The following is a 23,368-nucleotide window of genomic DNA, read 5'->3' on the forward strand; positions in this document are numbered from 1 at the left end:
CTCGACACTACAACTAGCTAACGTGGTAATCAGCAGCTATAACCGCGAAGGATTATAACTATCGTGATTACAATCACGTTTCAAAGTTCAATTGAACTTTGACTTGACCAATTGATGGTCAAAACCGAAAGTCAAACTGTTGGCCAAACTGTTTGACTTTCTGCACTACATAAAGAAAAAGCAAGAAAAAGAATGAAAGAAGCTCACTTAAGGTCCTTGCTATCTTTTCTACAAGAAGACAAAGTCCCAAATGCTTGAGAGAGAGCTCCAAAGCAGATGTGAAGAGAAGAATGAGAAGAATGAGCAAGGAATGAATGAAATGGATGGGCTATTTATACTTGTGGTGATGCTCTAGGATCATCACAAGTGGTTTGTTTAGCCATTAAGGAATAAATCTCATCCATACAAGTGTTAGGAGCAGGTGCAAAGCCTTGGAGAGCACTTAAACTTGCTCAACACACCAAGAATTTACCAAAACAGCCCCTGAATTTGCAAACAGATGCTGAAAACACACTTTCTGCCCAGATGAGGCGCTCGCGTAGCGCTAGGGCATAGGCCTTAGGGCTCGCGCTACGCTAGCATGTATCAGGTTCAGCAAAGTTTCAAAATTGACAGAAATGGTCCCTGCACGTGTTTAAAGCCTTTTTCGATGCGTTTAAACCCCGTTAACCTCATTTCAAGGCTCTAAAATGAAGTTAAAGCATAGGGGACTCAAAACATGCTCAAAAATATCTCGGATGTCGGTTCGTTTGGTCGTACGGTCACGTTGTTCGGTTATTTACGACGAAACTCGAACGGACGCGAAAACGATCCAAATTAAGCGACGAATGGAATTTTTTGCATGGCGATCACTAAAACAAAAATATTTTAGTGTGTACAAAAATTTTGGATGTCCAGATGTGTCCAGAACGTAAGATATGCGCGAAAATGCAAACTTACGCCGTTTTTGACACTTTTTGTCCCTGTAAGATCATATAAGCATGTTTTCACACACCGAACCTATCAAAGCTTATTTCTAAGCCATGTTTAGGTTATATATGGTATGTTTAACTTATGATCAAGTTCCGGACTGTTCGACACCATACGAATCGGTATAGTTTCGCAGTTTGACACAAATAGTCCCTGCGATCGAATAAACTTGATTTCGGCATACCAAACCATCCAAAACTTATTTCTAAGTTATGTAAAGGTTATTTAAGGTATGTTAAGCCTATGTCACTATTCCGGAGTGTTTGTTGCATTAAACTGGTTATATTTACGCATCAGATCGTGTATAACCTTCTAGAAAGCGACTTAAAGCCCGAAATCGAACAAGAATTGATATGTGCAAATGATACACATATTTTCACAATTCCCAAGTATGAAATACAAAATTTCATTGGTTTGGCATTTGTTTGACGGTCACAGTGACACAGGTGTCACAGTTAGTGCAGAATTACTTGGGTGTCTTAATTAGGGTTTTCTTATTGATTAATAATCATTCTAATTATGGATTTTAATGAGAGTTGTTACATCGGCTCCCGAATCGAATAAAACAGAAACAAAGTAGTCATCCAGTATAAACTTACCCGTCACAACATTGGGGTCGTTCCTTGCTTCTCCTTGACCAATCACAAAGACACGTGATGCGTGTTAGTGTATATATGTTTTAGATATATATTTTAAGCCCTTTTTACACTTTTTAGCCAAGTTTTAAATTTATAAAACACGATATTTACTAACACTAAACACACATATAGGCAAGTGCACCCATCGTGGACGTAGTATAGTGTTGGTAAGATACCGAGGTCGTCCAAGGACACAAGAGCTTTTAGTACCGGTTTATCCTCAATGTCTAATCTAATCAAAATGTTAGAAAAAGATTTGAAAACTAAGAAAATAAAACTAACTAAATGCTGAAAAATAAAATAAAAATAAAACAGATAGACAAGATGAATCACTTGGATCCGACTCGTGTATTAGTATAACCTTTGATTATTTTCGCACTTTTGCACTTGTTTAAGAGATTATCTTAGTTATTGTAGTAGGCCCCTCTTTTGAAGGCGACGTTACCCTCAACCCAGTAGTTTGAGTCAGCAAGGATACAATCCTAAAGGGTCGGATTATTGAAAGATAATGAATTAAGTTATTATTGCAAATTATGGTAGGCCCCTCTTTTGGAGGTGACCTTACTCTCGACTAAGTAGTCTGAGTCAGCAGGGATACAGTCCTAAATAGCCGGGTTATAGTATTAGTATTAGTTAACTTATGAGGGGGTCAAAGAGTTTGGATCCCCGCCATCCAATACCTTTGGGTATTGAAGGAGATCCTACTAAATTTGACTCAGGTCCCTTGCAGGACCTCTAAACGCTGAACAAGGGCAAGACCCTTACCAAACCGTTCCCTTAACCCCCAACCAGGTAGCCAACATACCTCCATATAGACCGTGGAGATATGAATGGTGAAAATCTTTTATTTTATATAGACAGTAAAATAATGTCAATACACCACGGACAAACGATAAGGAAAAGTCACCTTCAACAAATTATGGATTTCTTTCTGCAGTTTTCTTCACGATGTCCTATTGTTTTGCAAAAATTGCAAATTTTATTACATTTTCCAAAATGTTTCTTTTTGCAAGTTTTGCAGAATGGCAAAGTTGAAGATTGCCCTGCTCCTCTTTTCTTGAAACTACTATTACCCATCCTAAATCCTTGGGTAATTTTCTGAGCTAGTTCCTTCTTCCTGTCTTCATCTCTTGTGCGTATCAATTCATCAGTCAGAGTGTTAGCTAATTCTACGGCATCGTCAATAGTGCGAGGTCTCGCAGCCTTAACGATATTACGAATTTCGCTAATTAATCCCCAAATATAGCAAGAAATGAGTACCGGTTCTGGCGAAGCCAGTGTTGGTACCACTCTAGCATATTCAAAGAATGTCGAAGTATAACCACGACAATCTACACCTATCATCCGGTGATTTAGGAACTTATTTGCCATTTGTTCCTTTTCATACTCAGGACAGAATTTTCTTTCTACAAGATTCTTAAATTCTTCCCAAGTCATAGCATAAGCCCTGTTTCTTTCTTTAGCTTGTAACACAGTGTTCCACCATTCGAGTGCTCCTTCTTTAAACAGATTTGATGCGTACATGACCTGATCATCTTTGGCACACTTACTTATTGCAATTACTGCTTCGGTTTTCTCTAACCAACGCAGTGATGCAGTTGCCCCTTCATTGCCTGCAAATTCAGTGGGTTTACAAGCAAGGAATTCTTTGAAAGTGCAACCAGGTGTTGCAGCTTTCAGTTTCTTAGGGAGCGGCGTGTGTTGGGATTCATTATCATGATTAACATGATTATTGCCCCCGTTTATACTATTACTGAAGTTATCTTCAGAAGTACGTTTACTAGGAACGATATGTTGTGGTTCGATTGGACTTTTTACAGCAGCAACGAATGCTGGAATAGCATTAGCTATCCCTTGAGCAACAATATTTTCAATATCTTGTCTAGTCATGTATTGATCCCCTGGATGTTGCTCCGACTGATTAACCTCATTTACCGGTTCATTACCAATATTTGCCATCTGATAATATATATAATTTTTTATTAGTATCTGATAAATAACAATTATACATAAACAATCAGACAATTTACAATACACGTATAGTCAAAACTATCGATTTCTCGATTTCATTTTATATCGGTTATAGTATGCATCAATACACACCAATATTTTATAAAGTTTTATTCGTAGTTATGTTACAGACTGATTTCACTATTTTTTTTTACTATTACACAACTATAGTTTTACCATCCTCCTATCTCTCGTCACTTGTCGTCCTAAAAAAGAAGTTCCCTTTCATCATACTTCCAGGCAATTTGTCCCCCTATCTCCCTAATTCTATTTCCTGCATCCATCAATTCTTCACCATAATGACGAAGTTCTGCCATATTTTCGTTACTCATTGGTGGATTAGGTAGGGGTTCTGGATCGAATTGTGGAAGAAAGGAATAAGGGTCGTTGACAATATTTTGAAATTGCCAATCATTCGTCCATTCCTACAGGTTGGGAGTGGACTATTGGTTCTGGGATTGCTGGTTCAAAATTCATAGGGAGTGGATTTTCAATAGGATAGGTAAAAACATTAGTATTGACAGGCTGAATAGTCTCACAGCTTGCCAATAGAAAATCTATTTCCTCCTGAAAAGTGATTCCCTGGTTTTGGTTGGAGCTCTCTCCAATTTCTATCTGAGTTGGTCTAGAACCTTGTCCTACTTCCATTTCTATTTCCTTAGAATATTCCTCAAACTGTATTTCCATTTGCCTAGAATCTTTCTTGACTTCAGTTTCCATCTCTTGTTGTTTAGAACTTTCCTTGATTACAATTTCTTTTCCTTTTTCTAAAGGGTTGTTTATTTTAGGAAGTTTCGTAGCTGGCTTTTTCCTATGTATACGACTCCTCCATACATAATTCTTTCTTTTCTTTCGTTTTGGTTTTGTCAAAGGTAGAGCATTGAATTCTACAGGTTGTTCCACATCAGCAAAGTATCCAGTAAAATCTTTGGAAACTTCTACATTCACCGGGTAAAGATTGAGGTTCTGAAAGGCTTCAGATATCTCATTCATGCTGTGTAGCATATATGCAAAATGCACAAAAGTACTAGGTTAAAACTTTGGAACAAAGTTTAATAAATAAACATTGTTTTATTGCACACTATTTGTACAAAATAACAGGAAAGAACACACTCGGGTTTATTTATTTATTTACTGGGAAGTGCTATTACTAGACTTAGGGTTTTTTTTAAAGATCTGCATGTTCTGCTACTGTGGCTAGCATATATAAATTTGCCCATTTTTCATCTAACTTGTCTTCCCAAGGTGATTTATTGATTAATTCCTGGGTTTCCTTTTTAATCCTCTTTTCTCGGATTTGCTCTTTACTTTTCTTAATAATCATACTCCTTTTTCTAGGAGAAAGCGGTTTCTCATATTGTGCTTTTCGCACAAATATTCCTTCTTCAGGAATTGCAGGGAGTTTTGAAGATTTTCTTTGGGATGAACTTCCCTTCTCGTTGACTGACCTATCTAATTTAAGATAGATATTTTGCAACTTTTGCTTACCCATACTGTAACTAACAAATAGTCAGTTTAATAAAACACATAATCACATAATAGTAATCAGGAAAAATTAAGTATTTCTAAATACTTAATTAGCTTAACTCAGTGGCTCTGATACCACCTTATTTCTGTCACGGCCCCCGACCCGGTTTGACCCGTTTCAGGAGCCGTGGGACAGAAATCCCATGATATTTATTTAATTGATTTTAGCAGCGGAAGTTTATCATCAGGATTTTTTTTTAAAGCTAAAAACTTTTCCCGATTATTTTATTTCACAATTCGGGATAAAACCCCGATAGTTTACATTAACAAGATTTACTGAGAAATCTTTATTTTTACAAAACATATTTCTTTATTTTATAATGAGCCACTGTCTTAAGCTTGAAATGCTCCCCAGCACTTTTCCTGAATTACAATAGATCACCTGAAACATGTTTGAAAAAGGTTTTGTCAGCGGGAAATACTGAGTGAATCATTCTATTTATTAAAATGACTCGTTTATTATAATTTACAGTATTAAGAGTTTTTACATATGTTTCTGATATCTACCAACTACCCACAGTATTTGTCACTCGACCGGATCTGTGACTATGGTCATATCACCATTGGCTGCCCCAATGAATGACGTATATCACTTAATTTTAGGTTCGCCCACTTAAAGTGATAGAAACAGTAGTAATGTGCACAATACCCCACATACTGGCTGTAATTTGGTGATTACATAAACTTAATCACTGTAATTATAATTCTGAAAATAATTTGGAGTATTGTAAAACAATTGATAAAAAGAGAATGACTCACATTGCAGATTTAACACGGACAAAATATGGTTTAGCCTTGTTAACCTAATTTAAATAATAATGCACAGAAAACCGGGTTAGTGATCAATACAGCATTTTACGATAACTCACGAGATCAAATTCTCACAACGAATGACAAAGTGCGATACTTAAACATCCATCGAATTAATGACGAACGACAAAGTATAACCCTAATGTGGGCGGCACTTATACATCCATTGGATATATTGATCGGTCGGAAAATGAATCGTAATAGCAATCGAGTTATTACCCTGAATTGTGGTAGCACTTCGTGATCATTGTGTGTTTTTGTAGTAAACAGTGTCTAACTTTGTGTACGTAAAGAATTTCAACGTCGAACTGAAGCCAGGAATCAAGTCCCAAGCCCCTGTATTTATACCCTAAATTTGCACCTCCCGCTAGTCGCGGAAGAATCCGTGGCACGTGCCGCGTGTCGCCTGAGATGTCAAAGTAGACTAGGCATGCTTCGTTACCTATCTAGCCCTGATGAGTCGACGTTGCGTGAAATTTCATTTTTGACAGCATTTTATGTAGATAATTATAACTAGGGTTTACCCCCCTTGCGTTTTAGGGGCCCTGATCCTAATTCCGATTGTTCTGAAAATTTTAGGGTTAGTGCAGAATTACTTGGGTGTCTTAATTAGGGTTTTCTTATTGATTAATTATCATTCTATCAGTCTTCTGCCTTCTCTGGTTTGCTTGGGAGGATGCTGTCGAGGGGTCGGGCAATCCACTTTTGTTCCTTTTCTTGTATTTATGTTAGATTTAGCTGCCTTTTTGCTTCTTTTGTTAATTTTAGCTCATTTAATCCTGAAAATACAAAAGGAAGACAAAAACACACTTTTTCCAACATTAGTACTAAAAAAGGGTTAGTTTTATGCCTCATGTCACACCCCAACCAATGGCGGAAACATCGGGATGAGACGAAGTGTGAAGATTGCTAGAGTCATCATAACGCTATTTGTGACAATATTTAATAAACCGATTTCATTTCATAATTCTTTTGTCAACATTACAATGAAATCAAATAACATCAAGTTCAAAGGAAATACAATACAACATAATCAACATTGATACAACGATTAAACCTAAACGTCTATATGTGTATCTAGGCATCAACGCTACTTCATTTCATAGCATCATCGTCCTCAACCTGTAACATGTTTAAAATAAAGTTCAATGCAAAAGCAAAGGCGATTATACAAGTTTGATACGTACATAGCAAAAGATAAGTTTGAACAATTCCTCATAGCAAGCATGTGATTCAAGATAAACATTTAAACATGGCATGTGTCTAACATATCAAACCAAGAAAACGCAATATGCTCATGACATAACCGATGATAAAGGGCGGGTCGTTAATCCTATAGCGCTACATATGTCACGGTTTGGCTCGTACGAAGTTAATGATAAGTTCAACACATAAGAATCACCCAAGTTTAAAGTATCAAGCCATCACGTATACAAGCATGTTATAGGAATGTTCATGTGTTTAAGCAAAATGTTCATGTGTAAGTTTGTTGATAGATAAAACATGTTACACCCCAAAAGTGATAAAAGTAAAAGGGGAATACGAGTATACTCACAAAGTTTGCATATGTTTTCCGATTATCCAATGTGACAAAGTTGCCGAGGTTGGAAAGTTGAATGCGTAAGGGTTTAAGTTCAAGCATGTTTAGAGTCGAGATTTGGAATGAAAGTGACATGAAAATATTATATCAAAATATTCATCTTCACACATAACACTTGTATGACACTTGGTAACCTCATGGGTTATAATGATTTTATGAGTTGAACACCCATAAGAATCATAACAAGGTTTAGGTCCTTAGATGATAACCTACTACTTTGACAAATGAATATGATTTCAACATCAAAGATTCGAGTGTACATAGATAGTATGTAGGTCGTATATTATACACATATTATTAAGTCCAAATGTTCAAGTATTCAAGTAAGAGGTAGAAGATTACATCTTCATTTAGGTACCTCAAGTTGAGTCATGGGTGTCATGGATGGGGTAGGAAGACAAGGCTTCCATTTAGGTACCCCTTTGATGTTCACCACTACACTTGATGTAAAAACAACCAAGGAGGGTCATGAACTAAGGTCTTTACATGTATGTAAAGTAAACTAACTAATAGAAATCATCAAATCATGTGAGGATTGTATGTTTGGACAACCCAAGTTGTTCCATAATCACTCATGTATCAAAGACTATGTTTGACATGATTTGTGGGTTGAAACCCTAGACAAAACACCAAGTTTATGAGGTTTAATCCTCTGATTTCAAATGTCTCAACCTTGTTTTTAAGCTTAACCAACCATGGGATAAGTTGTAAGCATTAGGACATAGGCATGAGATGTGTTAGACACAAGTTGCATAGGTTTAAACAAGTTTTGAAGAACATAAAAATCAAACAGAAAGTTTATGGACTATTTCGGGGCATTTCCAGGTCTAATTTCTCCAAGGAGAAGTCTAGGAATCGAACCCCATGATTATCCAAGCAAGTAGGAAAAAGAATCAAGTGAATCGGATAAGAATTGAGTGAGTTATGCTCATTTTCGTGAAGGGGTGTCAATCTGTTCGAACCTTTGCTTTCAGCTACGGTTTGAAGGATGTTTTGAGAGTTTTTAGTGTTGCAAAAGTGGTAGGGAGGCTGGTTATAAGTGGTATTTATAGGTGGAAGGATTAGGGTTTCAATGGGTCGGGCTTTGGAAGTGTTTAGAAGGGGTTACACCTTGAAACTAGCCCACAAAACCCAACTATATGGGGCTGAATTTTGCTGAATTGGGGCTGCCATATTTCTTTATTTTTTTATTTTTTAAAACATTATAATGAGTAATTTTGTTAATTAAGTTGTGTAATAATATGCAACAATGTTTCCCCTAACTTGTAACAAGGTGAAATATGAAATAAAACATGATTTAACTAGGTAAAAAGTGTAATGTACAAGTATGTAACATGTTTGTAAGTGACAAGTATATATGTCACATATTAGATGATTAACCGTTGTATAAATAAGCATATTATTAGGGGTTTTTAGGTATCAACAATATAAGGACAAGCATGGACATGCATCGTGAATAAGTATAAGTATGAATTACAAATAAGGATTCGATGTACAATGAATTCGAACGTATGAACATGTAGATGGTGAATTTAAAGAAATACGAATTTTATTTATGATCCAAGTCTCGGATTTTACAACGAAAAGACGACTACAATAATACAAGATTTCCAAAAATAGCATTTCAATTCGATGTACAATGAATTCGAACGTATGAACATGTAGATGGTGAATTTAAAGAAATACGAATTTTATTTATGATCCAAGTCTCGGATTTTACAACGAAAAGACGACTACAATAATACAAGATTTCCAAAAATAGCATTACAAGGCGAGCTTTCTAATTATGGAAAGTATGAAAAAGCAGGGCGTTACACCTCATTTGATTTAATTTATATGTTACATTTTATACACATCAAATACCCCCACACTTGAATCTTTGCTTATCCTCAAGCAAAACTCTTTTATATGTGGCTTACACTCCCAAATAGAATGGGTAGAAGAGAAGGTTTTGGCTTGTCATAGAGTGTCGGGATGTTTCCAAGATTGTTTAGGTTTTATTTTTGCTTATTTATAATCCTATTCGTCATGATTTATTAAGAACTTTTCATAAGGTGAATTATTTATTAAGGCATAACATACTTTTCTAAAATTCCATTTATATACAAGTTCACATACCTCACGGGAGAAATCACTCACACTCGGCCGAAGGTGTATTTTTAGTGAATCACTCGAGAGCGGCATGGAACTTATTCCTACCATAAGCTTGCCAAGCAATCAATCCTCCTCCTTTTTAACTTTATACCTTTGTAAATATCAAGAGGACTTTTTGGGTGAAGGGTTAGGCTTGGGCTAAAGGTGGGTAGTTGGGTTAGTGGTTAGTAGAAAAAAGGGCGAAAGTCGTAAAAAGCGTCGATTTTTGTAAAACATTTTGTTTTTGTGACTTTTTTATTTTAAATGAAGTATTTCTTCAAACAAGATTTTGTTTGAGGAGCTTTGTTTGTTTATTTCTAACTTCATTGTAAACATACATATATATATATATATATATATATATATATTGTAGTCACACGAAAACCGAGCTTGTTACTAAAATAAAGGGTAAAAATAAAAAGAGTTTTTGGTGGGTGAAAAGGGTTTTTGGGTTAAGAAATGAAAAAGTTTAGGCTCAAAGGGGCTAACTAGGGGGAGTTTTTGGGTAGGTGGAAAGAAAAATAAAAATAATGGTGTTGAAAGAAAAAGGGTTAGTCCTAATGCCTCCATCATTTACTTACTTGGGTTTAAGTTGGTAAGGACCGGGAATGAATTGTCGTGGCAAGTTCTAGAGTCGTAAGAACCAAGCGGCTATTCACCAAGAAACGAAAAATGAGCATTTAGCGTAAAGATGTATATCTGTATGCTCTATAAAGGCTCAAAACTCACTTTTGTGGGAATGGGTTTTTATGTGATCAAGTATATATAATCGAATTTTAACTAAGCTTGTCATGCCGTTTCATAATTTTCTTATGTTGGTTCTTTTTATCACGACGCTATCGGTTGTAAACTTGTAAAAATATAACCGTGTTAGTCTTAGAATTCCCAACTTAAACTTAGACAAGTAAAAAAAATGAAAATTTTTGAAAAAAATTTGGGGTGATTAGCGGTTCCAATAGAGTTTTGTGTAAGGCTTGTTATTAGGACTTGCAAAATTCAAGGTTTTAGCATCCCCCCACACTTAAATTACACATTGTCCTCAATGTGTCCCAAAAATAAATTTTTAGGTTGATTAGATGTGTAAAATGGTGTTAAAAGCAAAAATTTATGTTACTGGCTATTTGGACACGGCCCCGTGTCGGCCCCGTGTTCAAGTGCCAGTAACGAGAACTTACAGAAGTTTAGCACGGAGGCGTGTTCGCTGGGCACGACCCCGTGTGTGACCAAAAATCTGCAGAAATTTGCCAAACAGTAGGTCTGGGCGAATGAGCACGGGGGCGTGTTGGCTGGACACGACCCCGTGTGGGCAGTCTGCAAGGCTGAAAAACAGGTTTCTTCTTCCGGTTTTCCTGTCCTGGCTTTATTAGTGCTAATGATTAGCACTCTAAGCCTTAATTGTACCTGTTTTATCACTAAATACCATACCAAGAAATACCAAACATCCTAAATTACCATAGTTAATCATCCAACCATAAAGTAAAAGAAAAATAAAGCAGAAAATAAAAAGTAGTTAAGGAAAGTAAATTGTCTAACACTTCGGCACGCAGGCCGGAAATTGTTTTGATAGATAAAAAGGGGACCTTAACCTGTGGGCTCGCCATCAACCCGCTCCTGCTCCTGCAACCTCCTAGTCCATATCTTCATCGCTGTCATCACATCCATCCCCATGACCCGCCATATACTCCCGGATGTTCCCGATGTCGTCTTGTATATCGGTGATGTTTCGTTCGATAGCTCCGACCCGGTGGTATGTATTGTTGGCAAGGTTGTAGGTGTTCCTGGTGCACATGAGGTTTTCCTGCAAAAGATCATGTAAACTTTGGAGGTTAGGAAAACCGCCTCCTTGGGAGGAGGATTGCCCCGGATCACCATGGGGTTGACACTGGTAGTGGGGAGGTGGAGCGTGAAGGACTAGTGCCTCCTGCGGGTTCCATGCATGGCCTTGCATTCTTTGAAAGCTCACTGATCCGTCTTCCGCCTCATAAAGTTGGTTCATGGCGCGACAAATGTGATAATCAACTCGTCCCGACCATGGGCTCCTTTCAAAAGACCTAGGAATGCGTGTGAAGTGCTTGAAGAGGCGGTGCACCCATCCCCCAAAGAAGATAGGGGTTGGTGCACGAGCAAGACGGTTCAGATGCATGTTTCGAAGCAGGAGATATGGAACATCGAGGGCCCTTCGGTTGTGGATGCAGTGAAGGACTACCAAATCTTTTAACCCAATAACCCCGCTACTGTCATGTCTTTGGCTAAGAGAGTAAGTGAGGAGCCTATGAATGTAGCGATAGAGCGGATCCCTCAGCTTAGTACTCTTTGTGCTACTGGGGTTGTAGATTCCTTCACCGATTTGGGCCCATGCGGCTTGGCGCTCATTTTCATCTAAATCTCGTAATCCCCCGGTGTTTTCCTCATTCCCCGATTCTTCTTCCGCGTACAGTCCCACTATTGCCCCGAATTGTGCCATAGAGATCGAGTATCTCGTTCCGCCACATCGAAAAGCAACCGCTTCATTGTCAAACGGGTCACTTCTTGAAGTGAAGGTGAAAGTACTGTAGAACTCCATAGTACATTGATGCACCGACCGAAGCCGAGTGGTCAAGGCAGCCCTTAGTGGTCCGGTAACAAGGTTGTTGAAACGGTCGAGCTGGTTTACCAAGGTCAATTGGTCCATGCACGCTTGCCTCGGGTATTCCTCGGGCCTTGTTTGGAGTATCTCATATCTAGCCCTTGCATCGAGTTCTGTGGCATTGAATCTTGTGAACTTTGCCATCTGCAGGAATACATAAAAAGTTAGCGTGAAACGATAAGACTTTTGGTGAAAAACTGCAAACAGTTAGCTGGACATGGCCCCGTGTCCAGCGGACACAACCCCTTGTCCAGGCGTCTGTTACTCAAAAACTTCATTTTTCGACCCGGTCCCGAAAATCTGAAAATTTTTGGTCAAGTAGGCGCGGTTTTTCTCGAAAATGAAACCCCAATTACCGTTTTTCCCAAAACAACCCATTTACCCCTTTAATTTTATCTTTTTTGGTTCAAAAACAAGGGTTTGAGGTTTTTGTGAGAAATTGGGCAAATCTATCAACAATATAAGTGTATCTACTTCCCATTACACTAGTCTAAACTAATACTAACAGATTACTTCAAAATTTTGAGGTTCGATCCGGATGAACTTCAAGAACCCTAGATTTTTCCCCAATTTTTTGATGTTTAACTACATGCAAGTAACTAATCTAACTACTAATGATGATAGAATCATACCTTGATGTTGTTAGATCTAGAAGTAACGTCGAAAATCTGCGGAAAATCTCCTTGGACCAGAGCGTTTTCGGGGAAACGGGGCATGTGGAATGGTGTAACTGTTATGAAAAGAGGGTTTTATCCCGTCAGTTGCGTCGACACGGCCCCGTGTCCAGCGGACATGGCCTCGTGCCGAGCAAAGTTTTAAATTTTTTTCTCCGAAAACATGGTTAGAAAACTTAGCCGTTTCGATGTATACTTACTGGTTCGTAACATACCAGGTATGGTGTGGATGCTTTTTATTCATTGACCGTTTGAAGCAAGATCTCTTCCTCCTCATCCTCAATGGATCCTCGATAGAGTTTTAGCCGTTGGCCATTGACTTTGAATGGAATCCCATTCCGAGCTTTAATCTCTACTGCACCGTGAGGAAAAATATGGGTGATGGAAAAAGGTCCTGACCACCTAGATTTTAGTTTACCCGGAAATAATCGAAGTCTAGAATTAAACAATAGAACTTGGTCTCCCACTTGAAATTCATTTGGTTTAATATATTTGTCGTGTAAATTTTTCATTCTTTCCTTATAAATTTCAGAGTTAAAGTATGAAAATTCCTTAGTTCGTCTAATTCATTTATTTGACAGAATCGATTTTTACCTGCAGTTTCTAAGTCTAGGTTTACACTTTTTATTGCCCAGTAGGTCTGTGAGCTATTTCTACTGGCAAATGACAACTTTCTCCATAGACGAGCTTATATGGGGTTGTGCCTATAGTGGTTTTATAAGCAGTTCGAAAAGCCCATAAAGCATCATCTAGTTTATCAGCCCATTCCTTTTTATTTAAACCTACGGTTTTTTCAAGTATTCGTTTTAAACCTCTGTTAGTCACTTTGGCTTGTCCATTTGTTTGAGGGTGATATGCTGTTGAGACCCGGTGATAGACCCCATATCTTGTTAAGATATTTTCGAGTTGATGATTGCAAAAATGGGTACCCCTATCACTTATCAGAGCTTTTGGTGTTCCAAAACGAGAGAATAATTTTTTCAGAAATTTTACCACTACTCTTCCATCGTTTGTTGGAAGAGCTTCGGCCTCGGCCCATTTAGACAAGTAATCAACCGCCACAAGTATATATTTGTTTCCTTTTGATGGTGGGAAAGGTCCCATGAAATCGAGCCCCCACACATCAAAAATTTCACAAACGAGAATGCCATTTTGAGGCATTTCGTTTTTGGAAGAAATATTACCTGATCTTTGGCAAGCATTACATGTCTTTACAAGATCTTGCGCATCTTTGTAAATGGTTGGCCAATAAAATCCTGAATCAAATACCTTTCATGCGGTACTAGCGGCACCATGATGTCCTCCATATGGACCTTCATGACAATGGCGGAGAATTCTTCGTGCTTCGCCACCATGGACACACCTTCGGATGAGTTGGTCAGCACACATTTTGAAAAGATAAGGGTCTTCCCAAAAATAATGCTTTACATCGGCAAAGAATTTCTTTCTTTGATGATGTGGCCATCCTTTGGTGACTATACCGCTAGCTAAGTAATTAGCGTAGTCGGCATACCATGGTTCTTGTCTGCTTTCCACCATTTCCAAGGATTCTGTGGGAAATTTTTCATTGATCTGTTCGTCCCTGGTTGCCTCCAAAGCTGGGTCTTCTAGGCGTGAGAGATGATCTGCAGCAGTGTTTTCTGCTCCTCTTTTGTGTTTGATTTCAATGTCAAATTCTTGGAGGAGTAGAATCCATCTTATCAAACGGGGTTTGGCGTCTTGTTTCTTGAAAAGGTATCGGATAGCTGCATGATCTGTATAGACTACAGTTTGAGAAAGAACAAGGTAAGAACGGAATTTATCAAAAGCAAATACCACAGCTAGTAACTCTTTTTCAGTAGTTGTGTAATTTTCTTGTGCATCGTTTGTGTTTTACTCGCATAATAAATTGGGTGGAAATGCTTTTCTTTTCTTTGTCCCAAGACTGCTCCAACAGCAAAGTCACTTGCATCACACATGATTTCGAAAGGAAATTTCCAATCAGGTGCTATCATGATAGGTGCATTGACTAGCATTTCCTTGAGGGTTAGAAATGCTTGATTGCACTCCTTGTCAAAGATGAAAGGTGCATCTTTTTCAAGTAATTTTGTTAGAGGTCTTGAAATTTTTGAAAAGTCCTTGATAAACCTTCTATAAAATCTGGCATGCCCTAGGAAACTTCTGATTGCTCTAACGGAGGAGGGTGGAGGTAATCGAGAAATAGTGTCTACTTTAATATCTACAAGCTTCCAAGCAATCGCATTTTTGTGTTTTTTTAAGAAGATTAACTAATTTTTCTTTTTCTACGCTACTTAATTTAGACGAAATAATTACAGGTAAATTACCATCTTTGTCTAGAAAAGCAAATTCCAAACCTTTCGGAAGTTCTTTGAGCTCAAGGGGTGGTTCTTTAGGAGACACCTTATTTTGTGGCTCATCAAGATCAAGAACTTTAAAAGTTTGTTCTATGGCGACCTCTTCTTCAACAAAGTGGTCAACTTCTTCAGTTGTATCAGGTGGCTCATCTTCATCTTCAATTAGGGGTTCATTATTGCCAAAAGGATATTTCATTGAACGCTCAAGATCTATGCTCCTTTTGAATGCCCCTAATTGAAGAGGTAGATTGTTAAATTTCCGGTTTTTCAAAGCTTCATGAGTTTTTACAAAAGGTTTTCCCAAGATAAGAGGAGCGTCATCGAGGATGACAAAGTCGGTTGGAATAACCATTTGATTTGTTTGAACCAAAACATCCTCAACTACACCGATTGATTTTATTACTCTCCGATTGGATAGAAAAATAGGCATTTGAAGTGGAGCAAAATCACTAATACTTAATTTTTCAAAAATGTAATTAGGCATTATGTTAACACAAAGATCTTTATCAATGGTGACATTACTAATAAATGAATTTTGAAAAAAACATGGAACCGGTGTAATGTTAATTTCAAAAGGATCTTCTTTTATTAGCGAAGTTTGATCATTAGTTAACTTAACACTTACCATTTCCTCGATTTTAGTATTAGTGTTTAACTCTTTTAAAAACTTAGCATGAGTGGTTACTAAACAATGATTTTCAAAAGAAGGTGACAAGAGATTAATTTCTTCAAAATTAGACTCTTCTTGAATTTTAACGTTATCGGCCTCACCTTTTTCGTTGTTTAGCTCATGTGTCGGTTTTTCACTTATTTGTTCTTCCATTTTTAATTCCTCATTTACCGTTTCTTCTTTTTTTACTTCTTCTCTTGTGCGGGACTCCTCTTCCCTTGCGCGAGATTCTTTTATGCATCTTTCGATAAATTTGAGTTTTTCTATTATCCTATCGGCTATGTCGGTGATAGATTAAGGATCGGGATCCTCATGGCTTGAATCCGGTTGTTCAATCCTTGGTTCCTTATAATACCCATATGAAGTAGATGGTTCATACCATTGTTCTTCATGATAAGCATATGATGGATAAGGGTTGAAATTTTGTTCTTCATAGTACTCGTATGAGGTGGGTTGTTCACGCCATGGTTCCTCATAATAAGCGTATGAAGGTGGAGGCTCATATCTTGATTCTTCAAAGTATGAGTATGTCATATCTTGGTTCATCAAAATACGAGTATGAGGGAGAAGGTTCATACCTTTGGTCTTTATAGGATGTGTATGAAGTTGATGGCTCGTACCTAGGCTCCTCATAATGGTTGTAAGAAGTGGATGGTTGAAACAAGTTACAATATTGTACCGAGTGCGGATTACCACAATTAGTGCAATAGTCTCTCATATAATCATCCTCCTCATAGGTGTAGTTATAGCCTCTTGAGTATTGATCCATAAGAATCACTTAACAGACCACAACTGAGCCTCGGGACCAGAAAACAAAAACAAAAACGGAAACAGAAGGCTGGACACGGCCCCGTGTTCAGGATCTGTATCTGGGCGTTTTAACTAAAGTTACTGGTCTCGTTGAGCACGGGGGCGTGTTTAATGAGCACGGCCCCGTGGTCAGACTCTGTATTTGGGTATCTAACTAAAAATATGCAGCACGGGGGTGTGTTTAATGGACACGGCCCCATGTTCAGGCTACTGTAAACGCAAACTAAACTAAAATGCAGAAAAATGTGCGCATGTTTTAAAAAGGTTTTTGAAAAACTGATTAGGCCGTCGATTTTAAGCTTTCTTAAAATCCTTGTGTCCCCGGCAACGGCGCCAAAAACTTGATGCGTGTTAGTGTATATATGTTTTAGATATATTTTTTAAGCCCTTTTTACACTTTTTAGCCAAGTTTTAAATTTATAAAACACGATATTTACTAACACTAAACACACATATGGGCAAGTGCACCCATCGTGGACGTAGTATAGTGTTTGTAAGATACCGAGGTCGTCCAAGTACACAAGAGCTTTTAGTACCGGTTTATCCTCAACGTCTAATCTAATCAAAATGTTAGAAAAAGATTTGAAAACTAAGAAAATAAAACTAACTAAATGCTGAAAAATAAAATAAAAATAAAACAGATAGACAAGATGAATCACTTGGATCCAACTCATGTATTAGTATAACCTTTGATTATTTTCGCACTTTTGCACTTGTTTAAGAGATTATCTTAGTTATTGTAGTAGGCCCCTCTTTTGAAGGCGACGTTACCCTTAACCCAGTAGTTTGAGTCAGCAAGGATACAATCCTAAAGGGTCGGATTATTGAAAGATAATGAATTAAGTTATTAATGCAAATTATGGTAGGCCCCTCTTTTGGAGGTGACGTTACCCTCGACTAAGTAGTCTGAGTCAGCAGGGATACAGTCCTAAATAGCCGGGTTATAGTATTAATATTAGTTAACTTATGAGGGGGTCAAAGAGTTTGGATCCCCGCCATTCAATACCTTTGGGTATTGAAGGAGATGCTACTAAATTTGACCCAGGTCCCTTGCAGGACCTCTAAACGCTGAACAAGGGCAAGACCCTTACCAAACCGTTCCCTTAACCCCCGACCAGGTAGCCAACATACCTCCATATAGACCGTGGAGATATGAATGGTGAAAATCTTTTATTTTATATAGACAGTAAAATAATGCCAAGACACCACGGACAAACGATAAGGAAAAGTCACCTTCAACATAAGCAACTAGTTATTAAAGTCATTAATACAAAACCAAATAAAAAGTGCAAAAGATTAAAAATAAAAAGTATTATACTAAACACTTGTCTTCACCAAGTGATGTAAGAGACTTAGGCAAACATGGCCTTGATTGTCAAGAACTCTTACGATCAATCTTGGATCCCGAGACGACTCACACACTCTATGATGAACAATGGATGATGGTGGTGGATGATGGTGTTGTGATGGTGGTGGGTGGTGGATGAAGTGTGAGAGAGGTGGTGTGCCAAGGGATGAGTTGCAATGAAGCCAAGCACTCCTATTTATAGGCTGAACAGAGGCCTGGGCACGGCCCCGTGTCCGCTGGGCACGGCCCCGTGCCTATCTAACACTATCTCTCCTCATTAATTGTAATTCGCAATTACAATTAATGCGCCTGCAGTACTTTGGGCACGCCCCCGTGTTCACTGGGCACGCCCCCGTGGTGAGCAATAAAAGCTTCTACAGGTTTGTCTTTTTGGATGCTTCTTGGGCACGGCCCCGTGCTCGCTGAGCACGGGGCGTGTTCAGTCTTCTGCCTTCTCTGGTTTGCTTGGGAAGATGCTGTCGAGGGGTCGGGCAATCCACTTTTGTTCCTTTTCTTGTATTTATGTTAGATTTAGCTGCCTTTTTGCTTCTTTTGTTAATTTGAGCTCATTTAATCCTGAAAATACAAAAGGAAGACAAAAACACACTTTTTCCAACATTAGTACTAAAAAAGGGTTAGTTTTATGCCTCATTTGATGTTATTTATATGTTGCATTTTATACACATCAACACGCCCCTTGGCACCGTTGTCATCAATTTTCCGATTGTTGTTCCCATTGCCCTAGTTGTTGTTGTTGCGGTTCTGATTCAACTGAGGGCAGTTTCTTTTAAAGTGGCCTTCTGCTCCACACTGGTAACACCCCTTGTTGTTACCCTGTTGTTGCTACTGGTTCTATGGGGCTTGTTGCTGCCGTTGTCGATTCTGATTTACAAGATACAGACTCCTGCAATCCTTTACTGCATGGCCTGGCTTGTTGCACCTTTGACAGTGGTTCTTGTTGCATGGCCCACTGTGGTGCAAGTTACAATGGTTGCACTTAGGGTGACTTCCCTTGTACCCACCCTGACTTTGATTAGTAGCAGGCTGCTGATTGGGGCTTCTGTTGTCATCGGTCTTTCTCTGCTATGACTGAGGCTGTGAGGAGCTTGAACCTTTGCCCGAGTTTCCATCCCACTTACATTTGTTGTCACTTGGAGCATCAGTAGTAGCACTAACCCGTTTAGGCAGCTTGTTCTGCTTGACTGCCTGATCAGTGAGGCGGTGTGTCAGTCGTATAATTTGCTGGATCGTAGGGAGGTTCGCTGCAGTTACCATGCTCTGAATCTCTGGTACTAAACCTTTGATGTAGAGCTCAATGCGTTTGTAAGCAGGGTTCGCCATGTTGGGGCAGAGGGCTGCCAAGTCGTTCGATCTTTTCGTGTAGGCTTCAATCTCAGACCCTACCATCTTCAAGTTGTAGAACTCCACCTCTAACTTGTGGATATCGTCCCTGTGGCAATACTCTTTTTTAATCAACTCCTTGAAGTCATTCCATGGGGTGGCATTAGCAGCTGCCAACCCTAGCATTTGCACTTGTGCGTTCCACCAAGAGAGCGCACTACCTTCGAGTGTTCCAGTCGCAAACTTCACTCGGTTGTTGACAGGGCATTCACACATCTCGAATATAGACTCGATCTTCTCAAACCAGTGTAGTAGACCCACAGCTCCCTCGGTACCACTGAAGGAACTGGGTCGGCAATTCATAAAGGTCTTGAAGGTGCATGCTCGAGGCTGAGCTGGTTGACATGTCGCGTGAGAAAGAAGAGGTAAGGTTAAGAATGACAGAACGTCACGAGAGTAGGATCTAAACATCATAGGATAGGTCGAAATGGCAGGCTTTACCTCCAGGTTGGGCTGATAAAGCTTCAGCAACCCGTTCATTTATTAAGGTCGTCAGTTGAGCTTGAGTCAAGTTGATACCACCACCACCACGTCCTCTGTGCGTCCACTCATGATCTTCACAGCTAGAAAACACAAGTGAGAACGGTGATGTAAGAGTGCGAAAAGAATGAAAGAAGAGTGTGTGCACATAAGGTTCTATGTAAACAGTTGTGTGTCAAAGAGAGCACATTAGGGCTAATAGACACCATGCTACTACCCTAACTAGGCATACCATAAGCAACACACCATGAAAGTGATCTGGGTGGATTCCAACTCCTTTTTGAAAGCATGCTATTTCTCTAGCATGGCTTGAAGTTGGTCCTTGGTTATGCTGTGTTCATGTTTAAGACTGCAAATCTCATTATCTTTTTCAAACAATTTGTTTTTAAGTTCTTTAACAGACTTTTCAAATTGTATTTCATCCTTTAAGATTTTGTCTCTAAGGTTTTCATTCACCTCTTTAACATTAGCAAATGCTATGATGCATTTTTCTAAACATAGGTTTTTCAAGACCTGAGGTGATACCTTAGCTGCAACCATCATGGCACAGTCACAGACATTCCCATAATCACTGGTTTCTTCCCCACTTCTTCTTTACACCATGGGTCAGCAAGAGGTTCTAACAGTGGTTTGATTTCTTTATCCAACAGTTGTTCACCAACAACAACAGTAAACACTGCTTCAGCTATTTCATCCACTGTTTCAGTACTCAATTCTCCCTCTTTAGTTTCCAACCCTTCTGGAATTGACTCTAAAGCTGTAAAACAATATTCATCACAAAGTTCACCATTCTTAGCAAATAGAGCAAAGTTTTCATCAGATGACTCATCAGGCATGCTACTCCAATCAACAAAGCCTTGGGTAAAGAAGCATTGCTAACTGGCCTCTACTGGAGCAGATGTTTGTGCAGCATGTTGTGGTGCAGGTTGTTGCACTTGGACCTGAGAGACTGGGGCTTGGACATACTGGATTTGAGGAACAGTGGTTTGAACATATTGCATCGGAACAGGTGTTACAGGGTGTGCATAATGAGCAGTGTTTACATGAGCAGCAGGGGTATTTTGGTAATAGTGCACAGTGTTCTGTGTGTTTTGAGGTCTAGGGCTAGGATGTGTTATGATTGGTCCACTATTTTGGCTTCTACATTCTCTAGCAAAATGTCCTAGCATGTTACACTTGTAACACTTTAGTTTTGATTTATCCAACCCTAATTTTAGATTCCCATGTAACCCTAGAAATTTTCTTCCTGTTCTCTTATAAACTTGCTGGTTCTTACACTCAGCAGTGCCGGTTGGTGCAATATGTCCATTTCCTCCAGATCAGTGGGATCAAAATGCTGGAGATCATTGAGTTCAAAAGATAAGTTGTCAGAATTCTGGTTTTCTCCATTTGCTATAAAAGCATAGTTGGATGAGTAAGAATCAGAGTTGTTAAAAGCTCCACTAGCAGTCATGTCAATGTAATGATCATAACTCTGATCGTTACTACTACCAGATTCTTCTTGACCCAGAAGTGTTATGTTACCAAAGGTGTAATCATCAGCAACCTTCCCTGATTCTTGTAACTTCTTTTTCTGGTTCAACTCTCTCTCTCATAAGTGAGGAGTCGACCATGAAGTTGGGTCAAACTTAATTCTTTGAATCCAACGGAATTTCTAGTCACAAAAGCAATTGTGTCCCATTTGTCAGGTAGTGACCTTAGAAACCTCCTATTTAGAGTTGATTTTGCAAATTCAACATTAACAAGTTTAAGTTCACTAATGAGACAACTAAAACGTTCAAATTGTTGTGTTAGAGATTCTCCTTTCACATGGCAAAACGTTTCATACTGTTGATTCAAAACCTCTCTGTTATTTTCAATCACCTCTTCTGTTCCACCGAACTGCTCTTTAAAAGCATCCCACAACTCCTTGGCACTGTTACAATATAACAGTCCAACATAAATGTCAATTGAAAGAGCTGAGGCTACTATGCTAAAAGCCTTTGCATCTAATTCAATTTTCTGAAAATCTTGTTCTGAGTAATTTTTAAGGCTTTTAGGCACAAAGCCTTTGGGATCTTCAGTACTAGGCAGCATTGGAACGTGTGGTCCAAAGATGACCGACTTCCAGCATTCAGTGTTTTGCTGAGCTAATACATGGCCCATCCTACGTTGCCAGATATTGTGCTCGGATCTGACAAGCATAGGTGGCTTGAATAGAGTTCCAATGTTGTGAAGGTCGTGTGATTGTGATGTTATCTTGGTTGATTTTACAAAAGTTTTTGAATAATTAACTTTGTAGGTGATTACCTCTTACTTTGTTTTTTCAACTGATACGAACAATTTTAAGTATCAATAGATTTGAGCTAAACTTTTATGTCAAATTGATTGTTAGATCGAATTTGACTGTCCTATGCTCTGATACCAATTGTTAGGATCTGAGTTTCTTTAGATTGTGTTGTTTAATAGAAATGGAAGATGAAGCGGAGATTAATGTGCAGCGGAAATGGAAATAAACTTTAACACACAATCAAAGAAGAATACTTTTCAGCAAACATGATTTCATTTAGTCGAATGATTCTATCAATTACAAAGATCAACTATGCATGCATGCAAATAAACTCCCCCTCAACCTGAGCTCACTGATTTGTTCGTACAAGATTACTTGGTGCAAAAGAGCTAATAGAACAGTACAGGTACTGTTCTATTTATAGTACCAACCTAACCACTGAGCATCTTAGCTGACGTCACCTAGACAGTGACATCTAACAAACTAACAAACTCAAACAACTGGTACAATCTAAACACTAATTACAATAAACACTGATTATACAAAACAATGATGTAGCTTCCCACTGTTGTAGCCTTAGCACTGATGTTGAGGATCAGTGCTCTCTTCAATGGATGATCAGACCTTGAGTCAGCAGTGCTTTAATCTTCATCAGTACTTGAGAGACAGTAGTTGTTAGGGCTTCAGTTGTGACAACCCGTAATTAATGGCTTCTAATTACGCAACTAACAAACGTTTAAGGCGATAATAAATAGTGTTTAAGACACAAACTAACTTAATTAGGCTCTTGGTATGCCTAGTAACACCTGTCTGACTCTACAGTGCACTTATGGTGATTTGTGGAAAAATCTGTTGATCGTTAAGCGGTAACGAACGGACACGGTACAAAATACTGACAACACTGACGAATGCGAATTTTATACGCGTATTTTATATTTATAAATTTAGTTTTGCGAAACTTTCATGCCTTCGAATGATACAAAACGCAAACGAGAACGAAAAACGCGGAACCAGTAACACACCGACAATCAACGGCAAAACGGAAGCAT

Source organism: Helianthus annuus, chromosome 5 (genome assembly GCF_002127325.2).
Source record: "Helianthus annuus cultivar XRQ/B chromosome 5, HanXRQr2.0-SUNRISE, whole genome shotgun sequence".
Classification (NCBI taxonomy): domain Eukaryota; kingdom Viridiplantae; phylum Streptophyta; class Magnoliopsida; order Asterales; family Asteraceae; genus Helianthus; species Helianthus annuus.